The sequence below is a fragment of the Callospermophilus lateralis genome, chromosome 10 (genome assembly GCF_048772815.1).
Source record: "Callospermophilus lateralis isolate mCalLat2 chromosome 10, mCalLat2.hap1, whole genome shotgun sequence".
Classification (NCBI taxonomy): Eukaryota; Metazoa; Chordata; class Mammalia; order Rodentia; family Sciuridae; genus Callospermophilus; species Callospermophilus lateralis.
The window spans coordinates 103,588,807-103,610,371 of NC_135314.1; the positions used below are offsets into that span (position 1 = coordinate 103,588,807).

At 36.0% G+C, this 21,565-nt stretch overlaps 1 long non-coding RNA gene across 1 annotated transcript; it reads right to left on the minus strand.

Moving 5' to 3' along the window:
* Positions 1-2,264: 2,264 nt before the first annotated feature.
* On the minus strand, positions 2,265-21,478 carry LOC143407975 (uncharacterized). Its single transcript, XR_013092441.2, has 3 exons — positions 21,415-21,478; positions 20,949-21,163; positions 2,265-2,571 (listed from the first exon to the last, which is right to left on the minus strand). It is a non-coding gene; the product is annotated as an uncharacterized LOC143407975 (long non-coding RNA).
* Between the last annotated feature and the right edge of the window lie 87 nt (positions 21,479-21,565).

Below are 21,565 nucleotides of genomic sequence, written 5' to 3' on the forward strand. Positions count from 1 at the left end.
TCGTCCCCATAAATTTATAGGAAGATGATCCAATACATATGGTTGTATAGTTCCTTCACATCCTTCAGGATCCTTCCAATCTAATACCATTGCACTTCTATGGGGATTAGTCGACACTCCTAGGCCTCGAAGCGTTTGAGTGGCTTGTTGTAATGGCCAATGTTTTGGCCATTCTTGACGAGAGATGATGCTAAGGTCTACACCTGTATCCAGTAGCCCATTAAATTCATGTCCTTGAATATTTAGTTTTAGCATGGGGCGAGAATCTAAATTTAAAGATAGCATAGCCCAATCTACACCTGTGGAGCCTAATCCCTTGGAACCTCTTTCTACATCACGACTAGAAAATTTATCATGTAGGCTTGGTATTATTAGTAACTGTGCTATTCTATCTCCTGGTGAAATTACTGATATACCCTTTGGAGAACTGGCTATAATTTTTATTTCACCTTCATAATTGGGATCAATTACCCCAGGACTTATCATAAGTCCTTTTAGAGTAGAAGAGCTGCATCCCAATAATAAGCCTACTGTTCCTTTGGGAAGAGGTCCTTTCACCCCTGTGGAAATGATTTGAACTCCCATCTCTGGAGTTAGTACTGATCTGGCGGAGGCGCAGATGTCCAAACCTGCGCTCCCTCTGGTTTGTCTGATGAGGGATCTGATGGACAATGTGTCCTGGGCACTACCCTGATGGGGTTGCTGGGTTCCTCCAGTGCTCCGTATATTTGTGGTTTTGGGCCCTGGAGCTTTGGGCCCCCCTGTCCATTTTTTGGCAACAGAGCCCCATGCCTTTCTCCATGATATCGTGGATAAACACTTGGTCCTTGTTCGTTGTTTGATAATGGAGTACCCTCTATGGTGGTTTGAGAACGGCATTCATTAGCCCAATGTCTCCCTCTACGGCATCGTGGGCAAATACCCGGTATTCTACTCCTTTGATACCTAGTTTTGTTAAACCCTCCTCCTATGGGGCAATTCCTTTTAAAATGTCCTGTTTGTTCACAATTGTAGCATGTTCTTGGCCATATTGAGAGCCATAACCGAAGGGGCACCAGCACACCATCATACCCAGCTTCACTGTCTCTTCTTAAGCTAAGAATTCGTTTTTTCCTGCTCCTGGGACATCAGAGTTCCTGGGTCATAAGCCTGTGCACTTGGATTTACACCACACCTGGTAGCTTCTATAAAATTTAAAATTTAATATGTAACTGGTATTATATTTCTACTGGTAAGTATTAACCTAAAGCTTAACCTACATATCCAGCCACTTTTGGGATCAAGTATACTCTAATTCATACTTATTGCTATGATATACATAATAGAAATGAACACTCAGACATTTTTTAAGAAAAATATATTTAGAATATATATATTTTTAAATGACATTGTAGCTGAGCATGGTGGCACACATCTGTACTTCCAGGAACTAAGGAGCTTGAGGCAGGAAGACTGCAAGTTTGAGGACAGCCTCAGTAATTTAGCAAGGCTCTAAGCAATTTAGTAAGACCTTGTCTCAAAATAAAAAGTAAAAAAGGGCTGGGGATGTGACTCAGTGGTTAAGCAACTCTGGTTTCAATCCCCAGTATAAAAATCAATCAAATAAATGACATTGTATTTTATTACACTATGGTTCTGTGAAGGACAGAGTAGTCTCAACCCTATTTCCTTAGATAGGAACCAGTGAAATTAATTGTAATAGGCATTACTTCTGCATATGTATGTTATGGTTTGGATGTGAGGTGTCCCCAGAAGCTCACGTGTGAGACAACACAAGAAGGTTCAGAGGAGAAATGACTGGGTTGTGAGTCTTAACACAATCAGTGAATTAATTCCCTGAGAGGGACTGAGTGGTAATTGGAGAGGTAGGGAGTGGCTGGAGCGGGGCGTGGCTGTGGGGTCTATCTTTGTAAGTGGAGTATCTCTCTACTTCTGGATCATCATGTGAGCCATTTCCCTCTGCCACACTCTCACCTTGAGCCCTGAGGAACGGAGCAGGCCTTCTATGGATTAAGACCTCTGAATCCCTGAGTCCTCAAATAAACTTTTCCTCCTCCACAATTGTTCTGGTCTGGTCTTTTCCTCACAGCAGTAAAAAAGCTGACTAAAGCAATGTACATATAAATAATCCCTGGGGCCAGAAGGAATAATCATAAATATTTTTAAGGCAAAAGTCATACTTAAGTAGATGATTTTTGTAGGTAAATAATTACAAATGAGGAAGGAAGATGTATATTTATTTTTTCAAAAAAGATTTGACCAAGTTCCACGTGGAAAGTTTTCCCATCCATAAATTATATTACTGTAAACTTAATGGCTTCAACTCATTTTTGTGAGTTAAATGTTCAGGTACTGCTGAGCTGGGTCCTCTGTAAGACTGAAATAGTGGTATTAGCCAGGACTGAGTTCGACTGGAAAGGATCTACTTTTATGTTCATGTGCAGCATTTAGCTCTCTTCAGTATGACAGACTGTGATCCTATTTCTTGTTTAACTGTTGTTTAGAGGCTTCCCTCAGATCCTTACCGCACAGTCCTCTCCACAGGGAAGCTGACAACACAGTAGTTTACTTCTTCAAAACCAGCAAGGAAAAAAGACAAATGTTATAATTAGTTAAGATAATCAAATAAATGTAACCGCTTATATTCTATCATCTTTGTTATATTATCAGTATAACACAAAGTTAAAAGCAAATTGCATGGCCCACACACTCTTGAGGGAAAGGAAGGGGTTTGAAAGGGGTTAAGTCCTACACAACAGAAAACTGGCTTAGGGCTAAAACTTAGGGAAAGATGTCACAGTGATGCCCAAACTATCTTTGAGAAGACCATTTTAATTAATGCTTTTAAATGACCTGGAAGAGAGGGAAAATAACAAAATCTCCCAGTTTTCTGAAAGAAATACTTTTCTAAATAGTTAAATATTATGGCAATAAGAAGCAAAGACTAGTCAATGCAAATAATAAGCAGCAACAGTAGCAATATCACTGGCAAGCAGTATATGGACTTATAATATCTGAGAAATAAGATACAGAAGCAAAAATTGGAACTACATAAAAGTCCTGGTGAAATCAATGGGAAGATAAGGTGATTGACTTTCTTCAGGAATTTCAGAAACTGGGGATATTCAGGTAGTGCTAGCCAGAGGATTTAACAATAGCAGAGGAAAATTTGCTCACTGCCCCAGAGGGGGAAAAAAAAAATGAGTACATGGTGAAGTTTCTCTTCTAACAGAGATTTACAATAGCCTCAAAATAAATAAATAGATAAATAAATAAATAAAATACTTAGGAATCAACTTAATGAAAGAGGTAAAAGACCTCTATAATGAAAACTACAGAACACTAAAGAAAGAAATTAAACAAGACTTTAGAAGATGGAAAGATGTCCCTTGTTCTTGGAAAGGCAGAATTAATATTGTCAAAATGACCATACTACCAAAAGCACTATAGCATGTGGTGCTAAGGATCGAACCCAGGGACTCATGCGTGATAGGCAAGTGCCTACCACTGAGCTACAATCCCAACCCCTCATTTGCTTTTGATAAATATTTTTTAGCAGTTATTGTTTTAGGGAATGCAGTAGGTGCTTGGAATAGAGTATGAGCAAAAAACAGGTGAGGTTTCAACTCTCAAAGAGCTTGTAAGTAGTAGGGAAAGTGCGGGAATAAATAATTATGCAAATAATCATGTAATTATTAATGGTGAGTGCTATAAAAGACAAGGATAGAGGGTTTTGAAAAAAATATAATAGAGGAATTCAATTGAGACTGCAGGATCAGGATTGCAGAGGTAGTGAAGGTAGGGGTTCTACCAAAAGTTAGAGAAAGTACTTGCCAACAGAGGAAATAACACATAAGGTCCTAAGGGGAAAAGGAATTTAAGTTGGACTGGAGGAGCTGGGAAGCTAACATGGCTCCAGCATGGTGGCAGCTTAAAATTACAGAAGCAATCATGTAGGGCATGGTAAGCCAAGTCAAAGATTTTTAATTTTATTTTAAGAAAAATGTAAAGCCCCAGCTGGGGATGTATCTTAATCGGTAGTGCGTTTGCCTGGCATGCGTGTGGCCCGGGTTCAATCCTCAGCACCACATACAAACAAAGATGTTATGTCCGTCGAAAACTAAAAAAATAAATGTTAAAATATTCTCTCTCTCTCTCTCTCTCTCTCTCTCTCTCTCTCTCTCTCTCTCTTAAAAAAAAGTTGTCAACCCCCAAATAATAAATATTTAAAAAAAAATGCAAAGCCAGTAGAAAATTTTAAGCAGAGAAATGACATAATATCATGTCCCTTATAAGTTGACACTCTTATAACTATTGGAAATTTGACTGAAGGGGCAAGTTTAGACATAGAATAGCCAGTGAGGTTTTCATAGTCATCCAGAGATATCAACCCTTAGTAGAGATATGGAATTTTCAAGGATGACAACCAGATTTCTGGCAGAGCCATTTTGGAGGACAAAGTTACTACTCACTATTAAAAGGAAAAACTAAGTGCAATTAGATTTGGGGGGTTCAAGAGGCTTTAGTTAGGAGATGAGAGATGCTTCCTTCTCTTGTCTATGGTAAAACAATGATAATAAAAGAATGTAGAATTAGGTAATGATTGAACCATACAACTCTTGCTTTTTAGTACATTTAATGCACTGTGCTTTAGGAAATAAATATAGCTGCTAGAGAAGCAACCAAGATGCTACAGAGCAATCTTTTTGGACTTTTCCTATAATTTACTTCTCAGTGCAGCAACCTTATTTTGGCAAAGTTCCCCCATAATCAACTCTAGCAAGTCAGTACTAAGCAAACCAAGCTTGATCAATCTTACCTCCATCAATATAGTAACTATCAAAAAGTAAAATCTTTTTGTCAGGACCAAACTAAACAAAATTAAAGTCATGAATGACCCAACATTTCTTTTAGGGATTAAGAGAATTTCTAAATTCTTGTTCTATTACCTGAGGACAGCAGGCAATTGTTTTTCTAAGCAAGAATAAAGCTTATTTTTTTAAAAAAAAATATTTTTGTAGTTGTAGATGGACACAATACCTTTGTTTTATTTGTTTAATGTATGTGGTACCAGGGATCAAACTCAGTGCCTCACGCATGCTAGGCAAGTGAGCCACAGCCCAGCTCCAAGAATAAAGCTTTATCTACCAACATTATTACAGCACTATTTCACCATCATGGAAGTGTTCAGATTATGAATTTATCTTCTGTATTCAGATTATATAAAATTGATTTGTCCAAGTGTTTTGCTTTTCCATGCTGATTGGACTGTCAGGACAAACATTGTGAGGCTGCTAGAAATAGCACTATGTCTTATACACCTTTCACCTGTAATGTATATTCAATGAGTGTTTTCTGTATAAAGAAATGACTATTTTGTGGATTATAGTTCTAAGAAAAAGATGCAGAAATATGATAGTGACTTCAATGTAGGTAAATATCCAGATAAATAAATTGGAAGATAATTCAGACCATACTAATGAAACACTAGGTTCTGAATTATCACAGTGTAACAAAATAACTTGTTTATAGAAAATAACTACTTTGTGTTCCAAGATAGTTGCTTAATTCAATGACCAATAAAGGGAGACTATATTTACCATGATTTTAGAAATGTAGTAAATAGAGTTCAAATACAAGCTGTTGTTGACTATGACAACACAAGTAATTTATTTTTTTTCTTTAAAGGAGTTCACAAATCACTATTTGTTGCCATGCAAAAAGAACTCCTTAGGTTTACAGTGCTTAAAAAGGGCCAAGGGTGGGGCTGGGCATGGTGGTGCAGGCCTGTAATCTTAGCAGTTCTGGAGGCTGAGGCAGGAGGATTGTGAGTTCAAAGCTAGCCTCAGTGACCTCAAGTACTAAGCAACTCAATGAGACCCTGTCTCTAAATAAAACACAAAATGTGGCTGGGGGTGTGGCTCATTGATCGAGTACCCCTAAGTTCAATCCCAGGTACCCCCGCAACTGCAAAAAATGGGGCCAAGGGTGAATAATATGAAAAAAGGTCACAGAGGATATACTCAATAGACAGGGACACTGAAAACATAGTTGAGTGAGTTCCAAAATTGTTGAAGTTCAATTGCTCAACTAAGATGGAACCCAGTCTCTGAAAAGTAATGTCTCATTAAAGTTTGAGGTATGCATTTATACAAGTGGTTCTCAGGAGAAACTGGCTTGACCACCACATCAGAGGTCTACCTGATGCAAGAGGGCAGGTTGGGTGTTGATGGGGAAGCTCCAAAGCTCCAATGCCTGCCAAAGTTAAGAGTGCAGCCCTGATAGGGTCTAAGATCTCAAAGTGTCTATCAAACTGTTGAGTTTTGAAGTCCAGTGGTTAAAATCAGTAACTAATATGGGGGATCTGATAAGGTATGAGGAGCCATTCCCTGAGAGGAGAGTTTGCTCCAAGTTCCCACATATGTACACAAGTAATTTCTTATGCTACAAACAAACAGAGAGCAGTAAATATAAACATTCACAATTAGGTTTATTAAAATACAAAATGGATTTTTCTGGCAATGCGTACAGCTTTTTGAAAAATCTATTCAGTTAAAGACAATAATTAAACAGTTATTCAAATTCTATGCCATTAAGAGAAAGGAAATATTCCATAAATTATGCAATTGTTTAAAGTCTCTCAGCATGTTTGACTTATTATCATTTGTTTCCATAATTTTTTAAAAGCATGGTTAAACTATAACCTCAGTGGTGCCTACTGAATGATCCACAACAGAGCATTCTAATTTTTATTATGCAATCATTTATAAATTTTGGATCATTTACATTTTATGTGTAAGCAACACCAATGATGACTCAGGAAACCAATGCTGTATGGCCCTTTCCAACAGTGCCAAGGTACATAGCCTAACATGTTTTTTTTTTAAGACTTTAAAGACTGTACTGCAAGAAGGGTTGCTCATTTACCTCAGTAACAGAAATTGGTAGTCTCTTCAGAGGGAAATTGGCAGACTCAGGAGCAGGTTAACTGGCTAACCTCCTAATGTTTTATTTTCTTAATATATATACTCTTTCCACATGCATGTATAGCCCTATAATAATCACAAATCACAATTTTAAAACAATAACAAAGTTAGTCACATGATGAAACAAAACCACATAATTAGTTTTCTGCATCTATCTTGGAGATAGTGCTTTTCCCAAAGTTTCAAAGAACTTAGTGATAGTCATACTATTAAATTCTCTGTATATGCAAGAGGAACAAGTTAATTCTCTATGTTCCCAGGATTATGATACCAAAAAGAAACTGAACTCTTTAAAATGAAGATATTTTTATTCAAAAGTTTTTATTCTATTCCATGACTTTTTGTTAAAGCTAATAAAGAATACTATAGGCTAAATTGAATTAAATTCTCTACTTTTTCATAAGTTTTGAGCTCCAATGAATGCATCATGAGTAGTAAAAAATGCATTAAAATTAATCAGAGAATCTGGGTGAATTTTGAAGAGATTAAGTCACTGAGTAAGAAAGAATTGTCTGTATGCAGCACAGAAGTTAAGATGCTAGGAAATAAAGCAGGCAGAACTTAACTACCTCAGATCCAGGGTCCCAATTCACCTAGAAAAGAGCCTCAGATAAATTCACTAATGCTATTTTGGTTCAGGTTCATCTGTGGATCAGCTGTACTAGTAAATTAACTTATTAATAAGAGTGGGCAAGGGCTGGAAAGATAGCTCAGCTGGTAGAGTGCTTGCCTCACATGCACAAGGCCCTGGGTTCAATCCCCAGCACACACACACAAAAAAAAAATCTAACAGATCAAGAACAAAAAAAGAGTGGGCAAAGAGACCTAGGTCACCCACATTTCCTTTTTTGGCAAGGCATGTCTACTTAGGGCTCCAAAATCCAGATGAAAAATTGCTTTGAAGTCCACATCAGAATATAGAACTTACGTTGTCATAAAAATCTGGTTTGAAATTTTTTTCTCACTTTTAACTATGTTGATTCAAGAAATGGAATAAGTTCTAATTTTAAAACAACTTGCTGACAAAGCCATTCTTTTTCCTTTAAGACTTTTGAATAAAATATTTTCGTGCAAAAAAATTTAGGGTTAGGAAAATTTTCCAAGATGATCTATACCAGAATGTAACAATCTCTGTACATAGTTCAAATATCTCTCAAATTGCCCATAATAGTACATATATGTGGTTTTCAATTCATATGGGTTTGAACTGTGTACTATAATTTGGAAAATCTGCCATAGTTTTGTGAATTCATTGAGTGTGTACCTATTCACTTCCAAAGTACACATTCACACACACGTACACATACTCAGTCTATGTCACTATATTTCAGATTTTATCTTATCCCATTATAGTGCCTTCTCACAGTAGAACATATCCATCAATTGAACAGATTTTATCAAGCTTAATTTTCTTGGTTTGTGTTAGGAAAACAATAGTCATACTGAATAAGCTTTTTTAAACTACACACACTCTCCTACCTTAAGAATGATTGCTCTAAGTTTACCATCAATTCTTCCTCTAACAGCACACTTTTCTTAGACATATTCCTCATACCTTTATAATGGCAAAATTTCAACCTTATAATAATGCATATGTGACGTTAAAAAGATTGTTATAATAAAGTTGGAATGAGTGTCTATATAATTTTAGTGTTTCCATAATATATTGTGACATTTGCTACTATGTATTAAATTCATTTTTATGATTTTGGTTTCCAAAAAATTTATTCACTATTCACAAAATTATAGTTAATATAGTAAGGTGTTAGTCTTTGGACTGAAAGTATACATCTTGAGATTTAAATTTTAATTATCTACTGAAACAGCCACAACATTCTTATATTTAAAGCAATCACCTTTACTAAAATAGCTCAACAACATTTATTGCTTAAAAATTTAAAAAATATTTTTAGTTGTAGGTGGAAGCAAGACCTTTATTTTTTTATATATTGTGCTGAGGATCGAACCCAGTGCCTCTCACATAGTAGGCAAGGACTCTACCACTGAGCTATAACCCTAACCCTTTGTTTAAAAACATTTTAAACCCATTTTCAAAAGTAAAGAAATTCAGCAAGGCCATGTGGCACATGCTTGTAATCCCAGAGGCTCAGGATGGCTGAGGCAGGAGGATCAGAAATTCAAAGCCAGCCTCAGCAATTTAGTGAGACCCTGTCACAATAAAAAAATCAATGGGTTGGGGATGTGGCTTAGTGGTTAAGTGCCCCTAGGTTCAATCCCTGGTTAAAACAAAACAAAACAAATTCCGTTCTTTCATTAACAACCTTGAACACCACTGCCATTAGGGCTCTCAGCGCATGAATCCTATAGTCAAATCATAGAGTGGGAATCCAAATCCTGCTACCAAGATTTTTAGTTCTTTTCTGACTTCTTTCATTTTGTTTTTGAATTCTTATTCTTTTATTTCTTAATTTCCTGAATTTTTTTTTTTTTTACCTCACTGTGAAATAATGCAGTGTATTGGTACTGATTTGTGAGTACATTTTCCTGGCATACTCTTATCTGCATGGATGTTGTTTTACTCCTTATTTTATTTCTTTATTACAACTTTGTATGACATCTAACCTGGATATTTTCCTGTTGCTCATTTTACATGAATTTAGTTTTCCTGGACTTTAAGAATAAAGCATTATTCAGATAACCTTAACAACTTGGTTTTTAAAAACATGGGAGCTTGGGCTGGGGATGTGGCTCAAGCGGTAGCCCGCTCGCCTGGCATGCGTGCAGCCCGGGTTCGATCCTCAGCACCACATACAAAGAAAGATGTTGGGCTGCTGAAAACTAAAAAATAAATATAAAAAAACAAAAACAAAACAACAACAACAAAAACATGGTAGCTTGAGCTTGGGTTGTGGCTCAGCGTAGTGCACTTGCCTAGCAAATGTGAGGTCCTGAGTTTGATTCTCAGCATCACATAAAATAAATAAATAAAACAAAGGTATTGTGTCCAACTACAACTAAAAAATAAGTAAAAATTTAAAAAAAAATCATGGGAGCTTGCTTTCAGTAGTTTCTGACTCTGTTCCCTTATCCCATTTTAGTTTGGGTCTCTCTTTCCTTCTCCATTATCCCCGTTTGACTGCATTTTGACTGCATTTCTAGTCATTTCTCTCCAATGTGAGGTCCCAACCTGGAAATAAAACTTGTGGATCAATTTCAAAAGTCCATTAAACTAAACTATTCAGGGGCTAAGGTTGTGGCTCAGTAGTAGAGTGCTTGCCTGGCAAGTGTGAAGCCCTGGGTTCGATCCTAAGCACCATATAAACAAATAAACTAATTAATTAAAAAAAAAAAGATATTGCGTCCATCTACAATTAAAAAAACATTAAAAAAACAAACAGCTTGCCTAGCGCGTGTGAGGCCCTGGGTCTCAGCACCACATTAAAAAATAAATAAATAAAGATATTAAAAACAAACAAACAAACAAACAACAACAACAACAACAACAAAAAATATTCAGTCCCCTACAGGCCTCTCCTAGAGATTCTCATAGTCTTCTACTTCTGCCATACTAGCTATGTGATTTTGGACAAATTGCTCATTTTTTCTGTGCTTCCCCTTCCTCATGGGTAAAATAGAAGAGTAAATAGGAGGGAAAAAATAATAGGATAATGAGTTTTCATTCAAAGTGCTTAAAACCTTGCTTAACACTGAGTACTTTTTGAATGTTAAGTAAAATATCCATCTGCTTCTTATTTATGAACTCACCTAGAAGTTCTACATGCTTTCAGGTTAGCTGATGGCAATTCCCCACCCCAGTGCTTCGGAAGGCCATTCCTATGCTAACCACAGATAAAGATTCAATTTAACCTATCAACATAGTTTACACTAGTTTGCTTTTTAATAATATTCCAAGAACAGAAAGCCGCTAAGTGTCATCCTAATAAAAACATAAATGCCCTTTGTTTCTACTGCTGATTTAGGAAATGGTATTTCTTGTTATAAGTTTCATTTTTCCTTTCCCTTGATTCTTTAGGGATGTGGAGGTAACTGTATTTGCATATAATCATATAGGAGTTTTTTCAACACCTGGTACCTTTAGTCAAGGTGGTAAGCAATCTTTTTAGAAAGGCTCTGGGAAACTTAAAAGTTCAGAGCATTTTCAAAAGACTAAAAAATAAATAAATAAAAAAAATGGGGGGGCGGATACTGGGAATTGAACCTAGGAGCGCTTTACCACTGAGCTACATCCCCAGTTCTTTTTATTTTGGTCTCACAAGATTGCCCAGGTAGGCCTCAAACTTACAATCCTCTTGTCTCAACCTCCCTGCTTGCTGGGATTACAGGCATGAGTCACCATGCCCTGTGGAATTTTCATTTTTTGAGTTTAAGCAAATCATAAACAGCAAATTCCTGTTATCTATAGTCAAGTATGCTACTTCTTTAACCTAATGGATCTGATTTTTTTTTTTTTTTCCTTTTTAAGCAACGTTTCTGTTTTAAACATACAAACAAACAAAAAAAGCTAACCAACCAGATTTTTGGAATTCAGGTTTCCAAAAAGTAATTCCTTATACCATTATAGGATTTGTCTTGGAAAATCTGACTCAAAAAAAGTGGAGGAAAGACTCATGAAGACTGAAAATAATATATATTCCTGGTTTGAATTCTGGACAAGAATTTTTTCCCTTCCTTTTCTATAAATTAGAGTATTACTGGGAAAATGTAAATGTTGGATATATATAAAATAATTTTGTATCAGTTTTTCTCATTTAGGTAATTATTCTGCAATTATGAAAGAAAATGGAATGGAAGCATTTGGAGAATAAAAACATCATGCCTGCAATTTACTATCAGAGGTCAGACAAAAAGAGAGAATGTGAAAGTCAATGTGGTAAAATACTAACATTTAGAGAATCTTTGTGAAGGAATTCTTTGTACTATTTTCTTACAACCTTGTATTTTCTTACAACACTGAAATTATGTCAAAATTATGTTTTTAATAGTTGAGGGGTTAAGAGCAGAAGGACAGTAAATGTCCTTAGTCTCTTTGAGCATATACAGTATCTGTGAATGTTACATGTGGCAAGCAAGAATCTTATTATTTTTAAAGAAAAGTTGAGGACTTTTATATACCTCATATATTTAGCTAGTAGGCCAAAACAGAATCACCACCTAATGGTACTCACTTTGATAGCCATTTCATATTAGTAGAATCAATGGTATCCTAGTGAGATAATAATGTAAGCTAAGACCATTAGATAGGCACTATCAGATTGGCAGAGATGAAATTGAGTTACTATGCTCAGTTAGCTTGTGGGGCAATGACAATGTTTGTACACTCTTGATGGGATTTAGATTGATATAATCTAGTATGATCTTTCTGAGGAGCAACCAGGTGGTATGTATCACATTTTAAAATGCTCTCAGCAATTTCACTTCAGAAATTTATCCTAGGGAAATAGTGGGGCAGGTACACAAATATGTGTATTCAAATATGTTTACTCTATCACAACATAGAAGGCAACATGTGTCCATCAGTAAGTGATTGATTAAATAAATTAAGATTTACCCATATAAAAGACTACTCTTCAGCCACCAAAAAGTATGATAAATTAATGTCTATTAAATGAAAAAGCAGGTTTAGAGTGGTATATAGTGTGATCCTATTTACATTTAAAGTGCTTATTTACATTTAAAATAGAAATATTATACAAGCATTTTTTGAAAAGGTTGAAAAAAAAAGAATTGTAACTAGTTATAAGAATGTACTCTATACTATACCAGCAGACAACATAACTTGCAGGGACTAGTGCAGAATGAAAATGTGGAGCTCCATGTTTCAAACCTAAGAATTTCAACATAGTGACAACAGAGCATTAAGCCAAGTATGGGACTCTATGTGATTGTTTGGGTCACATGTTCATAAAGCAGTACTTGACTATACACTTAGATATACACTAAATTGTATTATATATTACATCATAAAACATAGGCTAAGATACACACCATAGTAAGTTGTTGTATATGGATAGGTGGGTAGAAATATATAAGGTAGTTTATCTTTTCCTCCCTTTCCTGTTTTTTTTTAAGGTCAATACAGTTTGTGATATAAGCAACATAGTGTGTTTAAATTATTACTGGGGAGGGCACTGAAATTAGCCAGTTTGCCAGTGTATCCTATAGATCAACTCAATGCCACCAGAGTGCCTCCAAGAAGACTGACAGAAATCCAACCGGTAGACAGAGATGTGTGGCTCTTAAAAGATATCTATGGCTAACTTGAATTACTTTAAAAAAAAAAGAGTTTCACATACTAATGATTATTAGAATAGATAAATGCAAGGTGATTTTTTTCCTCCTTTCACATGCAAAATAGAAGTATAAGAAAAATAAGAATAAAAATATAAAACTTAAGAATTTTCAGTCCTTAGAAATAATTTTTCTAAGGTATTTAATAGCTCCACCAGGTCACCTGGGTATTGATATCTTTCTACTGCTCTAAAGGGTCCCATGATAGCCACGAATTAACAAAATAGTAGTATTATTAGTCATTAGTTGACTTGATCTTCCCACAAGTTAAATGTTTCTTTTGATGCTTCTATTTATAAGCAGAACAAAAAACCTGGGAAGTCTAATTTGGGAACAGTATGGTAGCTTATGTTCTGCCATGTAGAACATCAAGGTTTGATTAGGCAGATCTTAGGGTTGTAGCCAAAAGGCAAGAGTACAAGACATTCTAATATCTAATGACTTATAAATATAAGATGGCCTAACACTTACCAGGTTCTCATTCTCACTAGTCATATAATCAGCAACCTTCAACAGGTCCTAATAAGAATTGGAATAAGCATACAGGTGAAATGACAAAGGTTTCTAGGATTTAATAGTGTGCTGGAGTGAGAAAAACATTAAAATATTTGTTGTTAAAGATTGTTCTGAAGTTCATCATAAAGCAATCAGTGACAACTAAATCTACATGACACATCAAAAGCTATAAACATTTGACTTTGTAAGTATCTAGAGAATCTGTCAAAACTCTTATTTGAGAAGTTCTCCAAGACACTTCAGGGTTTTGTATAACATGGTGACAAACTATAAATAGAAAGTTGATGAATCCTATGAGGTGTGTATTTCAAGATTAATTTATGTGCCTTGAAAGTGTTCAATTTTGTACTATTTTTAAATTCTCATTCCAGAATTACATGTGTATACATGGTACCATATGTCACATATAATGTATGCTCAGTAACAGAGACAAAAAAAACCTAATAAATGCACCAGAGAATTCTACTTATATGTGATTATCCAAAGCAGTCATCTGTTTTAGAGCATCAGTTTGTCTTCACTAAAGTTATTAAAGCCAGTCATATTAACAAGAATTTTCACCAATCTGTTTAGTACTACTATTCTCAAATTTCCAAATACGATATATTACTAAAGGTAGGAATCTATCATTTTCACAAACGAAAATAAAACTCTATTTATTGATTTACCTTTGGTTATCTCCATAGATATTTATCTGCTTTTATCTTTGTCTTATGATGAATTTTTTTTTGTTTTAAATGATTGTTACATATATAAATGTTCATCAAGAAGCACTTAACAGTGTCCTATGAAGACTAAATGGGCTATGACAATATAATTCCAAGACATCAGGAACATGAAACAATTCTTATAGACATTATACAGGGATGACAGAGGATTGGAATGGAAAGAAGGCAAATTCATGGAGGCAAATTCATGAAGATGTTCTATTTATTTATTACAATTTTGTACTTACTCAACATGGGATGCAGGAGAAAAGAATGAAGAATCAAAGATACCTAACATTTCAACTCAAGAAACTGAGTAGCACAATTAGTAGAAGTGACTGGGTATTAATGGATTTTTTTCCCCATTGTTATGATTGTGAAGGAATCTCTGAACAGGACAACTAAAAATAAAGATGCTAAATCTGCATTTCTGTTTTGTTTATTGGTATCAAAGATGATTCCAAGAGGTCGGTCAGATGTGGCAGGAAACCCCATTCCTCTGTGCCTGCAGGGGCAGGGCCTGAGAAAGAGACTAGTAGAAGTAAACTAGCATGCCTGGCAAATAGAGTGGAATTCAGAAGGAAGAACAGTTAATGGAGTCACACTTTGCCTCTTTGGGAATTGACTCAAGAACTGGGACAAGTCTGAGCCTTTAAGGAGCTAGAAGGGCAATGGCAGAGTATATAAGATTTAAGTAACACCAAGAAACTCAAAATAGACTTAACAGGCCCAGCGGAGCCACTTACTGTGAAAAATGCCATAAACTGTTATTTGAGAAAACTCAAGAGAAAAATTGGACACAGGGAAAACATTGCATAAGTCTATTAAAATATGCAATTGGATGTTATGGCCTAGAAAATTCTGTTCTTAAAACATTATTTGGTACATTTTTGAATAAGAGATATATAACCATGACTTACCTATGCATTATAGTTGTATGACATATGATCTATTAAAGTGATGCACAATTACTCTTATTTTAACTTTGCCCTTATCTTAAGGCTGCCACCTTATAATAAGCTCTGTTAGGGCAGTTCTCAAAGGATGTTCAAGGACGTAAAACATCATTAGCATCACCTGAGCTTCTGCTAGAAATTCAGCTCTTCAAAGGCTATGCAGGCCTACTAAAACAGAAGTCCTAGGGACAGAATCTCTCAATTTGGGTTTTAAGCCTCTCAGGTGATTCTGATATACTCAAGTTTGAGAAACACTGTCTGTCTTCAGAACTAGCTCTTTATAGAGATCCAGCTGAGATCTGTGTGAGAGGCTAGGGAGGCAGAAGGGTCAACTAGAAACAGTGAGGTTTTCCAACAAGGCAGACCTAGAATCAAACTAGAACTCCAGCACCCTCTAGTTGTGTAGGATCTTAAGCAAGTCACTTAACTTCCTCATAAAGAAAATAGAAACAATAATACCCACTTTGAAAGGTTACTATGAATACTGAAGTTTATGTATCTCTGTGATAATCAGGAGTGTTGGCTGTAATGTCAGGCCTAGTTCAAAATGTCAGCTCTATCACTGCGTGATCTTGGGCAAATGACTACACCTCTGTGCTTCAATTTTCTCATTAGTAAAGTGATTACTCTTACTTCACGGGGTTTGAGGATTCAATGTGTTTATTTGTATATATATATATGTGTGACTTTTATAGTGTATTTATAAATTTATAGAATTGCTTAGAGAATGCCTGCCCCATAAGTGCTCAATAACTGTTATCTCTCTATAATAAAAGAAATACAAATACAACAATAATCAATACCTCATGCAAATAAAACACCTTGACTCGAATATAGTAGATATTCAATATTTGGTAACAGTAATTATTACTGTAACTATAGAATTCTTTCCCATAAAGTGTAGGATTGTAGAGTTTCTAGTATATGGGGACCCCTGATACCTTCACATATTATTTATATTCTAATGTCTTCCCTCTCCTCTGAATAACTTCAATAATAATAATACCAATATTAATTGCCTTTTCTTGATAGTATACTATAGTTAGGTAATATGCAATGATTGGGGGAGACAGTAAAGGGTAGATGGGACCTTCTTGTACTTTTTTTTTTTCAATTCTTGTGATTATTTTAAAATAAAAATTTTTAAAAATAGGGTTACAAATGTCTGTAGTAAGTAATCAGGTGGACATTGGGGGAAAAAAACTCAGTTTTTCTCCAATTAAATTGTCAAAACTAAGTTTGTTTGTTTATATTTGGTAACAGGGATTGAACTCAGAGGTGCTTTACCACTGAGCAATACCCCAATCCTTTTTTTTTTTTTTTTTTAAATTTTGAGACAGGGTCTTGCTACGTTGCTGAGGCTGGCCTTGAACTTTCGATCCTCTTGTACCAGCTTCCTAAGTCACTGGACTTACAGGTGTGTACCACCATGCCTGACTCAAAACTAAGTTTTTAAAGAAATAAGCTAAATAAATACTAGGTGATTCACCTCTCTCATTTTAATATTAATTTTTAACTCATCTTCATCTTTTCATTCAGAACTTTAGTCAAAGTAAAGAAGTCATCTTCTCCAGTCTCCCCAAGTTATAAGTCAGAAAAGTCTGGCAATGGAGAGAAAGGAGCAAAGTCCTCTAATACCTGGTAGATTTTACTTTCCAGAGAAAATAAAGGGACATTCCTGTATTAGCCCATTTTATATTCTATTAAAGAAACACCTGAGGCTGGGTACTTGAGGCTGGGTACGTTCTAAAGAAATTTTAGAGGGCTGGGGATGTGGCTCAAGCGGTAGCATGCTTGCCTGGCATGCGTGCGGCCCAGGTTCGATCCTCAACACCACATACAAACAAGGAGTTGTGTCTGCCGATAACTAAAAAGTAAAATATTAAAAATTCTCTCTCTCAATTACTTAGGTCTTTAAATTGTGTGTATGTGAAGTTTTGAATTAAAATAAACCTAAAATGAAAATCCTCCCTTTGTCCTTAACTTTAAAAAAATAAATAAATAAATAAAAATAAAGAAATTTTAGAAAAGAGGTTTACATAGCTCACAGTGAGGAGGTTCAAAGTTCAAACAGCATAGTAATGGCTCTGGTGAGGACTCCCCAGCTTTATCACATCAAGACAGATGGCATCAGGGACAAAGTGACTGTGAGAGGGAAAGATCACAAGGTGTGACAGATAGTCAAAGGGAGGAGAGAGGCCAGGTTTGCATTTTTTACAACAACCTAATCTTGAGAACTAACTCAGGGTCACATGAGAACTACCTTAATCCCTTCCCAGGGCAATTACCCATAACATCTAATCAACTCCTACTAGGTCCCACTTCTTCTCCCCACCCCCTCAGTATTTTTTTTAGTTGTCAATTGACCTTCATGTTATTTATTTATTTATTTATTCACTCATTCATTCATTCTTATTTATTTATTTATTTATTTGTTTATTTATTTATTTATTTATATGTGGTGCTGAGAATTGAACCCAGTGCCTCACACTTGCTGGGCAAGCACTCTACCACTGAGCCACAAACCCAGTCCCTAAGTCCCACTTCTTAAAGGTCCCACAACCTCTCAACATTACCACACAAGTGACCAAGCTGCCAATACATGAATATTTGGGAAACAAACTACATCTAAACTATAGAAATTACCAAAGGTTCAATATTTTTCTCTAAAATAAGATCTAACCCAACTGTCCTAGCAACATGTATATTTCCTTCTTTTTTTCAGCCAGTACTACCCAAAATATTGCTCAAGAAATCATACATAATTGAAGGTATCCCCAAATATAGAGACCATAAAATCCATATTAGAGATTCTATAATCCTCAACTTAATGTATACATGAATAGTCCAAACTGCTGAAATAATTAAAAATTACAATTCCTTTTGAGATGACCATCTACCAACTGAAACCTTGTGTGAAGTTTCACAATCCCCTCACAAATCTGTTGCAGAACAGAAAACTTCTTTATTCAAGACTTTAAGAGAACTTCATGATACACTGAAAGCAAATAGCTCTATAATATTTTAGACTTTCCCTATACCAAAAATAATAAGTTGGGGGTATTAAGTTACCTAATATTGAATAGGCTATTGGAAACAGGTCTTAAATGTAGAGTAGGTTTTATAGTGCTTGGTTATAATAACTATATCTCATACACTCCAAAAGCCTCTTTATTAAATTAGTCCATATTTTTTATGGACTTGAATTTTTGTGTCTCTCCCAAAATTCATGTTACAATTCTAATCCCCTATATGACAGTATTAAGAAGTGACACTAAAGGTAATGAAATCATGAGATAGTTTATTCTCTCTGGCGGCTCTCTACCACACAATAATACAAAGAGAAGATAAGCCATCTACAAGCCAGGAAGAAAGCCCTCACCAGTTACTAGATCTGCCAGCACCTTAATATTGGACTTCAAGTCCTTCAAACTGTTTTTTAATACACCAAGTATATGTTTAACTTATTATAGCAACCCAACTAAAATAATGTCAAAATGGTATTAATAGTTCTGCAGTTTACTACTTCCTTAGTTCAACAAATTAAATTTCCCAAACCTCCTAACCAGACTTAGTTGAAAAACAAGTTAACACTTCTTTTTTTTTTTTTTTTTTAAAGAGAGAGTGGGACAGAGAGAGAGAGAGAGAATTTTTCAATATTTATTTTCTAGTTTTCGGCGGACACAACATCTTTGTATGTGGTGCTGAGGATCGAACCCGGGCCGCACGCACACCAGGCGAGCGCGCTACTGCTTGAGCCACATCCCCAGCCCAAGTTAACACTTCTTGATATAAATGTACATTGAGTTGTTATTGCTTCTAATTTACACTGTTTCATCTAAAATTTGATTTGATATCCATACTAATTTCAGGATTAAAATTTAAGGAATAAGTCAGACATGATTCAGGGCAAGACATGCCCTGCCCCCACATTTAAAAGCAGTTGGACACACTTTGTTAAGACAGTTTTCTTTAATTATAATTCATAGGTAATCTGTTTGCTGGCTTAAGTTTTTCACTTGAAGTTGTTACTAGTTTTTTGCCAACAAGTTTACATGTTTGGTGTCTGTACTTACAGTTCTTCTGATATAGAAGATAAATAATTTATCAAGGAAGTTTTTCAGGGAGTTGGTAATAGTTCTAAATGCAGATTGGCCACCTAATTGGCAAGAACATACAATGTGCTGAGTACTACTGCATTCTATATATACATCGTGTACAAAATAAATATGATCCTTGATTTCAAAGAGCTTACTGTCTGGAGAGGAAGGCAGACCTCAGCCAGACATTAGACAAATAAAATTATAAGATGTGTTTAATTATTATTTGGATTACATCTCTCCCAGTTGGTAACAGTCATCAAACCCATTTAAGGAGTATTCTGCAAAAGAGAATTTTGGGCTGTTTTATTATCAGATATAACCAGTTATAGATGGGAGACATGAAGACCTACACAACAGTAGACAATTCCATGAACTTCATCACAAAAACTATCATAAAATTTATTTCCAGAAGTACAAAGTATTCATCTATACATGCACGTTGACAGGATAACTTCTAATAGCAGAATAGAATTCATCAATGCATTTTTTCCTTGAATCCTACTTATGAACAAATCCATGATGGTGAAAAGCACACATGCTTTACAACTTAATTTTCTTATCCTAAACTTTTAAATACATCAGTACTCTAGCATTCAAATATAATTCTATGTTAATTAAACAAGTCTCCGGGAAATAAAAATTTACAATCTTACCAGTTTTATTTTAAGGTCTGCATTTAATTTACAATCAAGTTAATCTTCGGTGTGAATTATTTCTAGGCACAGTTTGTTTGCTAAGTTTATTTTCTAAGTTTATTTTTACCTTTCCTTCATTGTAACACCTTCAATCGACTTCAATAGTATTCCAGTGCTCTGAGTTCTATAAACCCACTGACTTTCTTCAAAAAAAAAAAAAGCATATATATATATATATATATATATATATATATATATATATACATATAAACATAAATATATATATATCAAAACAAACGAAAACCCTCCTTTGCCTTAAAAGTGTTTAAGAAATGCTTCCACTTTAAACGTTTATTTCTGTATTTTGCTCCACCATAACAAAGTATACCAGACAGGACCAAAAGTTTAAAAAGTTCCAGAAAGGGTTTGTGTTAGGGTCTCTTCCTCCTACCTTGCCACATAGAAATACATTCAATATCTTGGTTCCCCGCTCGCACCCTAATTGTTATTTCACGTAACACTGTATCTTTGGGATACTGCATCTTCTTTTTTGAAAAATCTGAGAACATTCTTTTGTGTTTGCGTTATTTTTACCCCTGCTACCCTTGGAATTCATTTCTTTTCTCAAGTGTTACAATGTTACCTGGCTATGTGCCACGATCCCCGCCCTATAGAAGTTTGCATTTTGTGGCCAAGTAACTTCTTCAAGTTTCTATGAGGAAACACCTAGGAAGCGGTATCAACACAGGCTCATCAACTCTACCTAGTTTCCTACCTGTTGCGGGTACTCAGGATAAATCCAATTCATCTAACGGACCGCTTTTCTTTTCCATCACCACCCTCTCACTTTGCTCAGCGCCTCCGGAACGCTTATAGCCCCTGCCAGTCCTCAGCTCCAGACCTGGCCCTTGGAGGTTTGGCCCTATCCGGCGTGGAGCCAAGGCGCAGCTCTCTCTCCTCGAAAAGCGAGCGGAGCGCTCAAGAAATGCCCTGGAAGAGAGGGCGCACCAGAGGAGAAAAGAACGTTACTTTGACCCTGGACCCCAGACGTTTGGGGCTGCCCTAACAACCGCAGCAAACCAGCTTGTCCCCACTCGATCTCCCGGCTTCTCCTTCTTCACCCTCTCTCCTCGGAAACCTACTTTCTCTCACTTCCTCACCCTCTCTCCGGAGACACTAGGTCCCTCCCAGCGTTACCCTCACCGCACCCCTCCTTTCCCCTCCCCTCCCCACCCACTCACCCAGCCCGGGGCCGTTTCCTCCCAGCGTCGCTTTCTTCCCCTTTCTGTTCGCTCTCCATCGTCCCTTCTGATTGGCGGAGCGCACCGGAGCCTGGTTGGCCAATCGGCGAGCTGGACTGGTGGCGATGGGCGTGGCCGCGGCGCCGGGGCT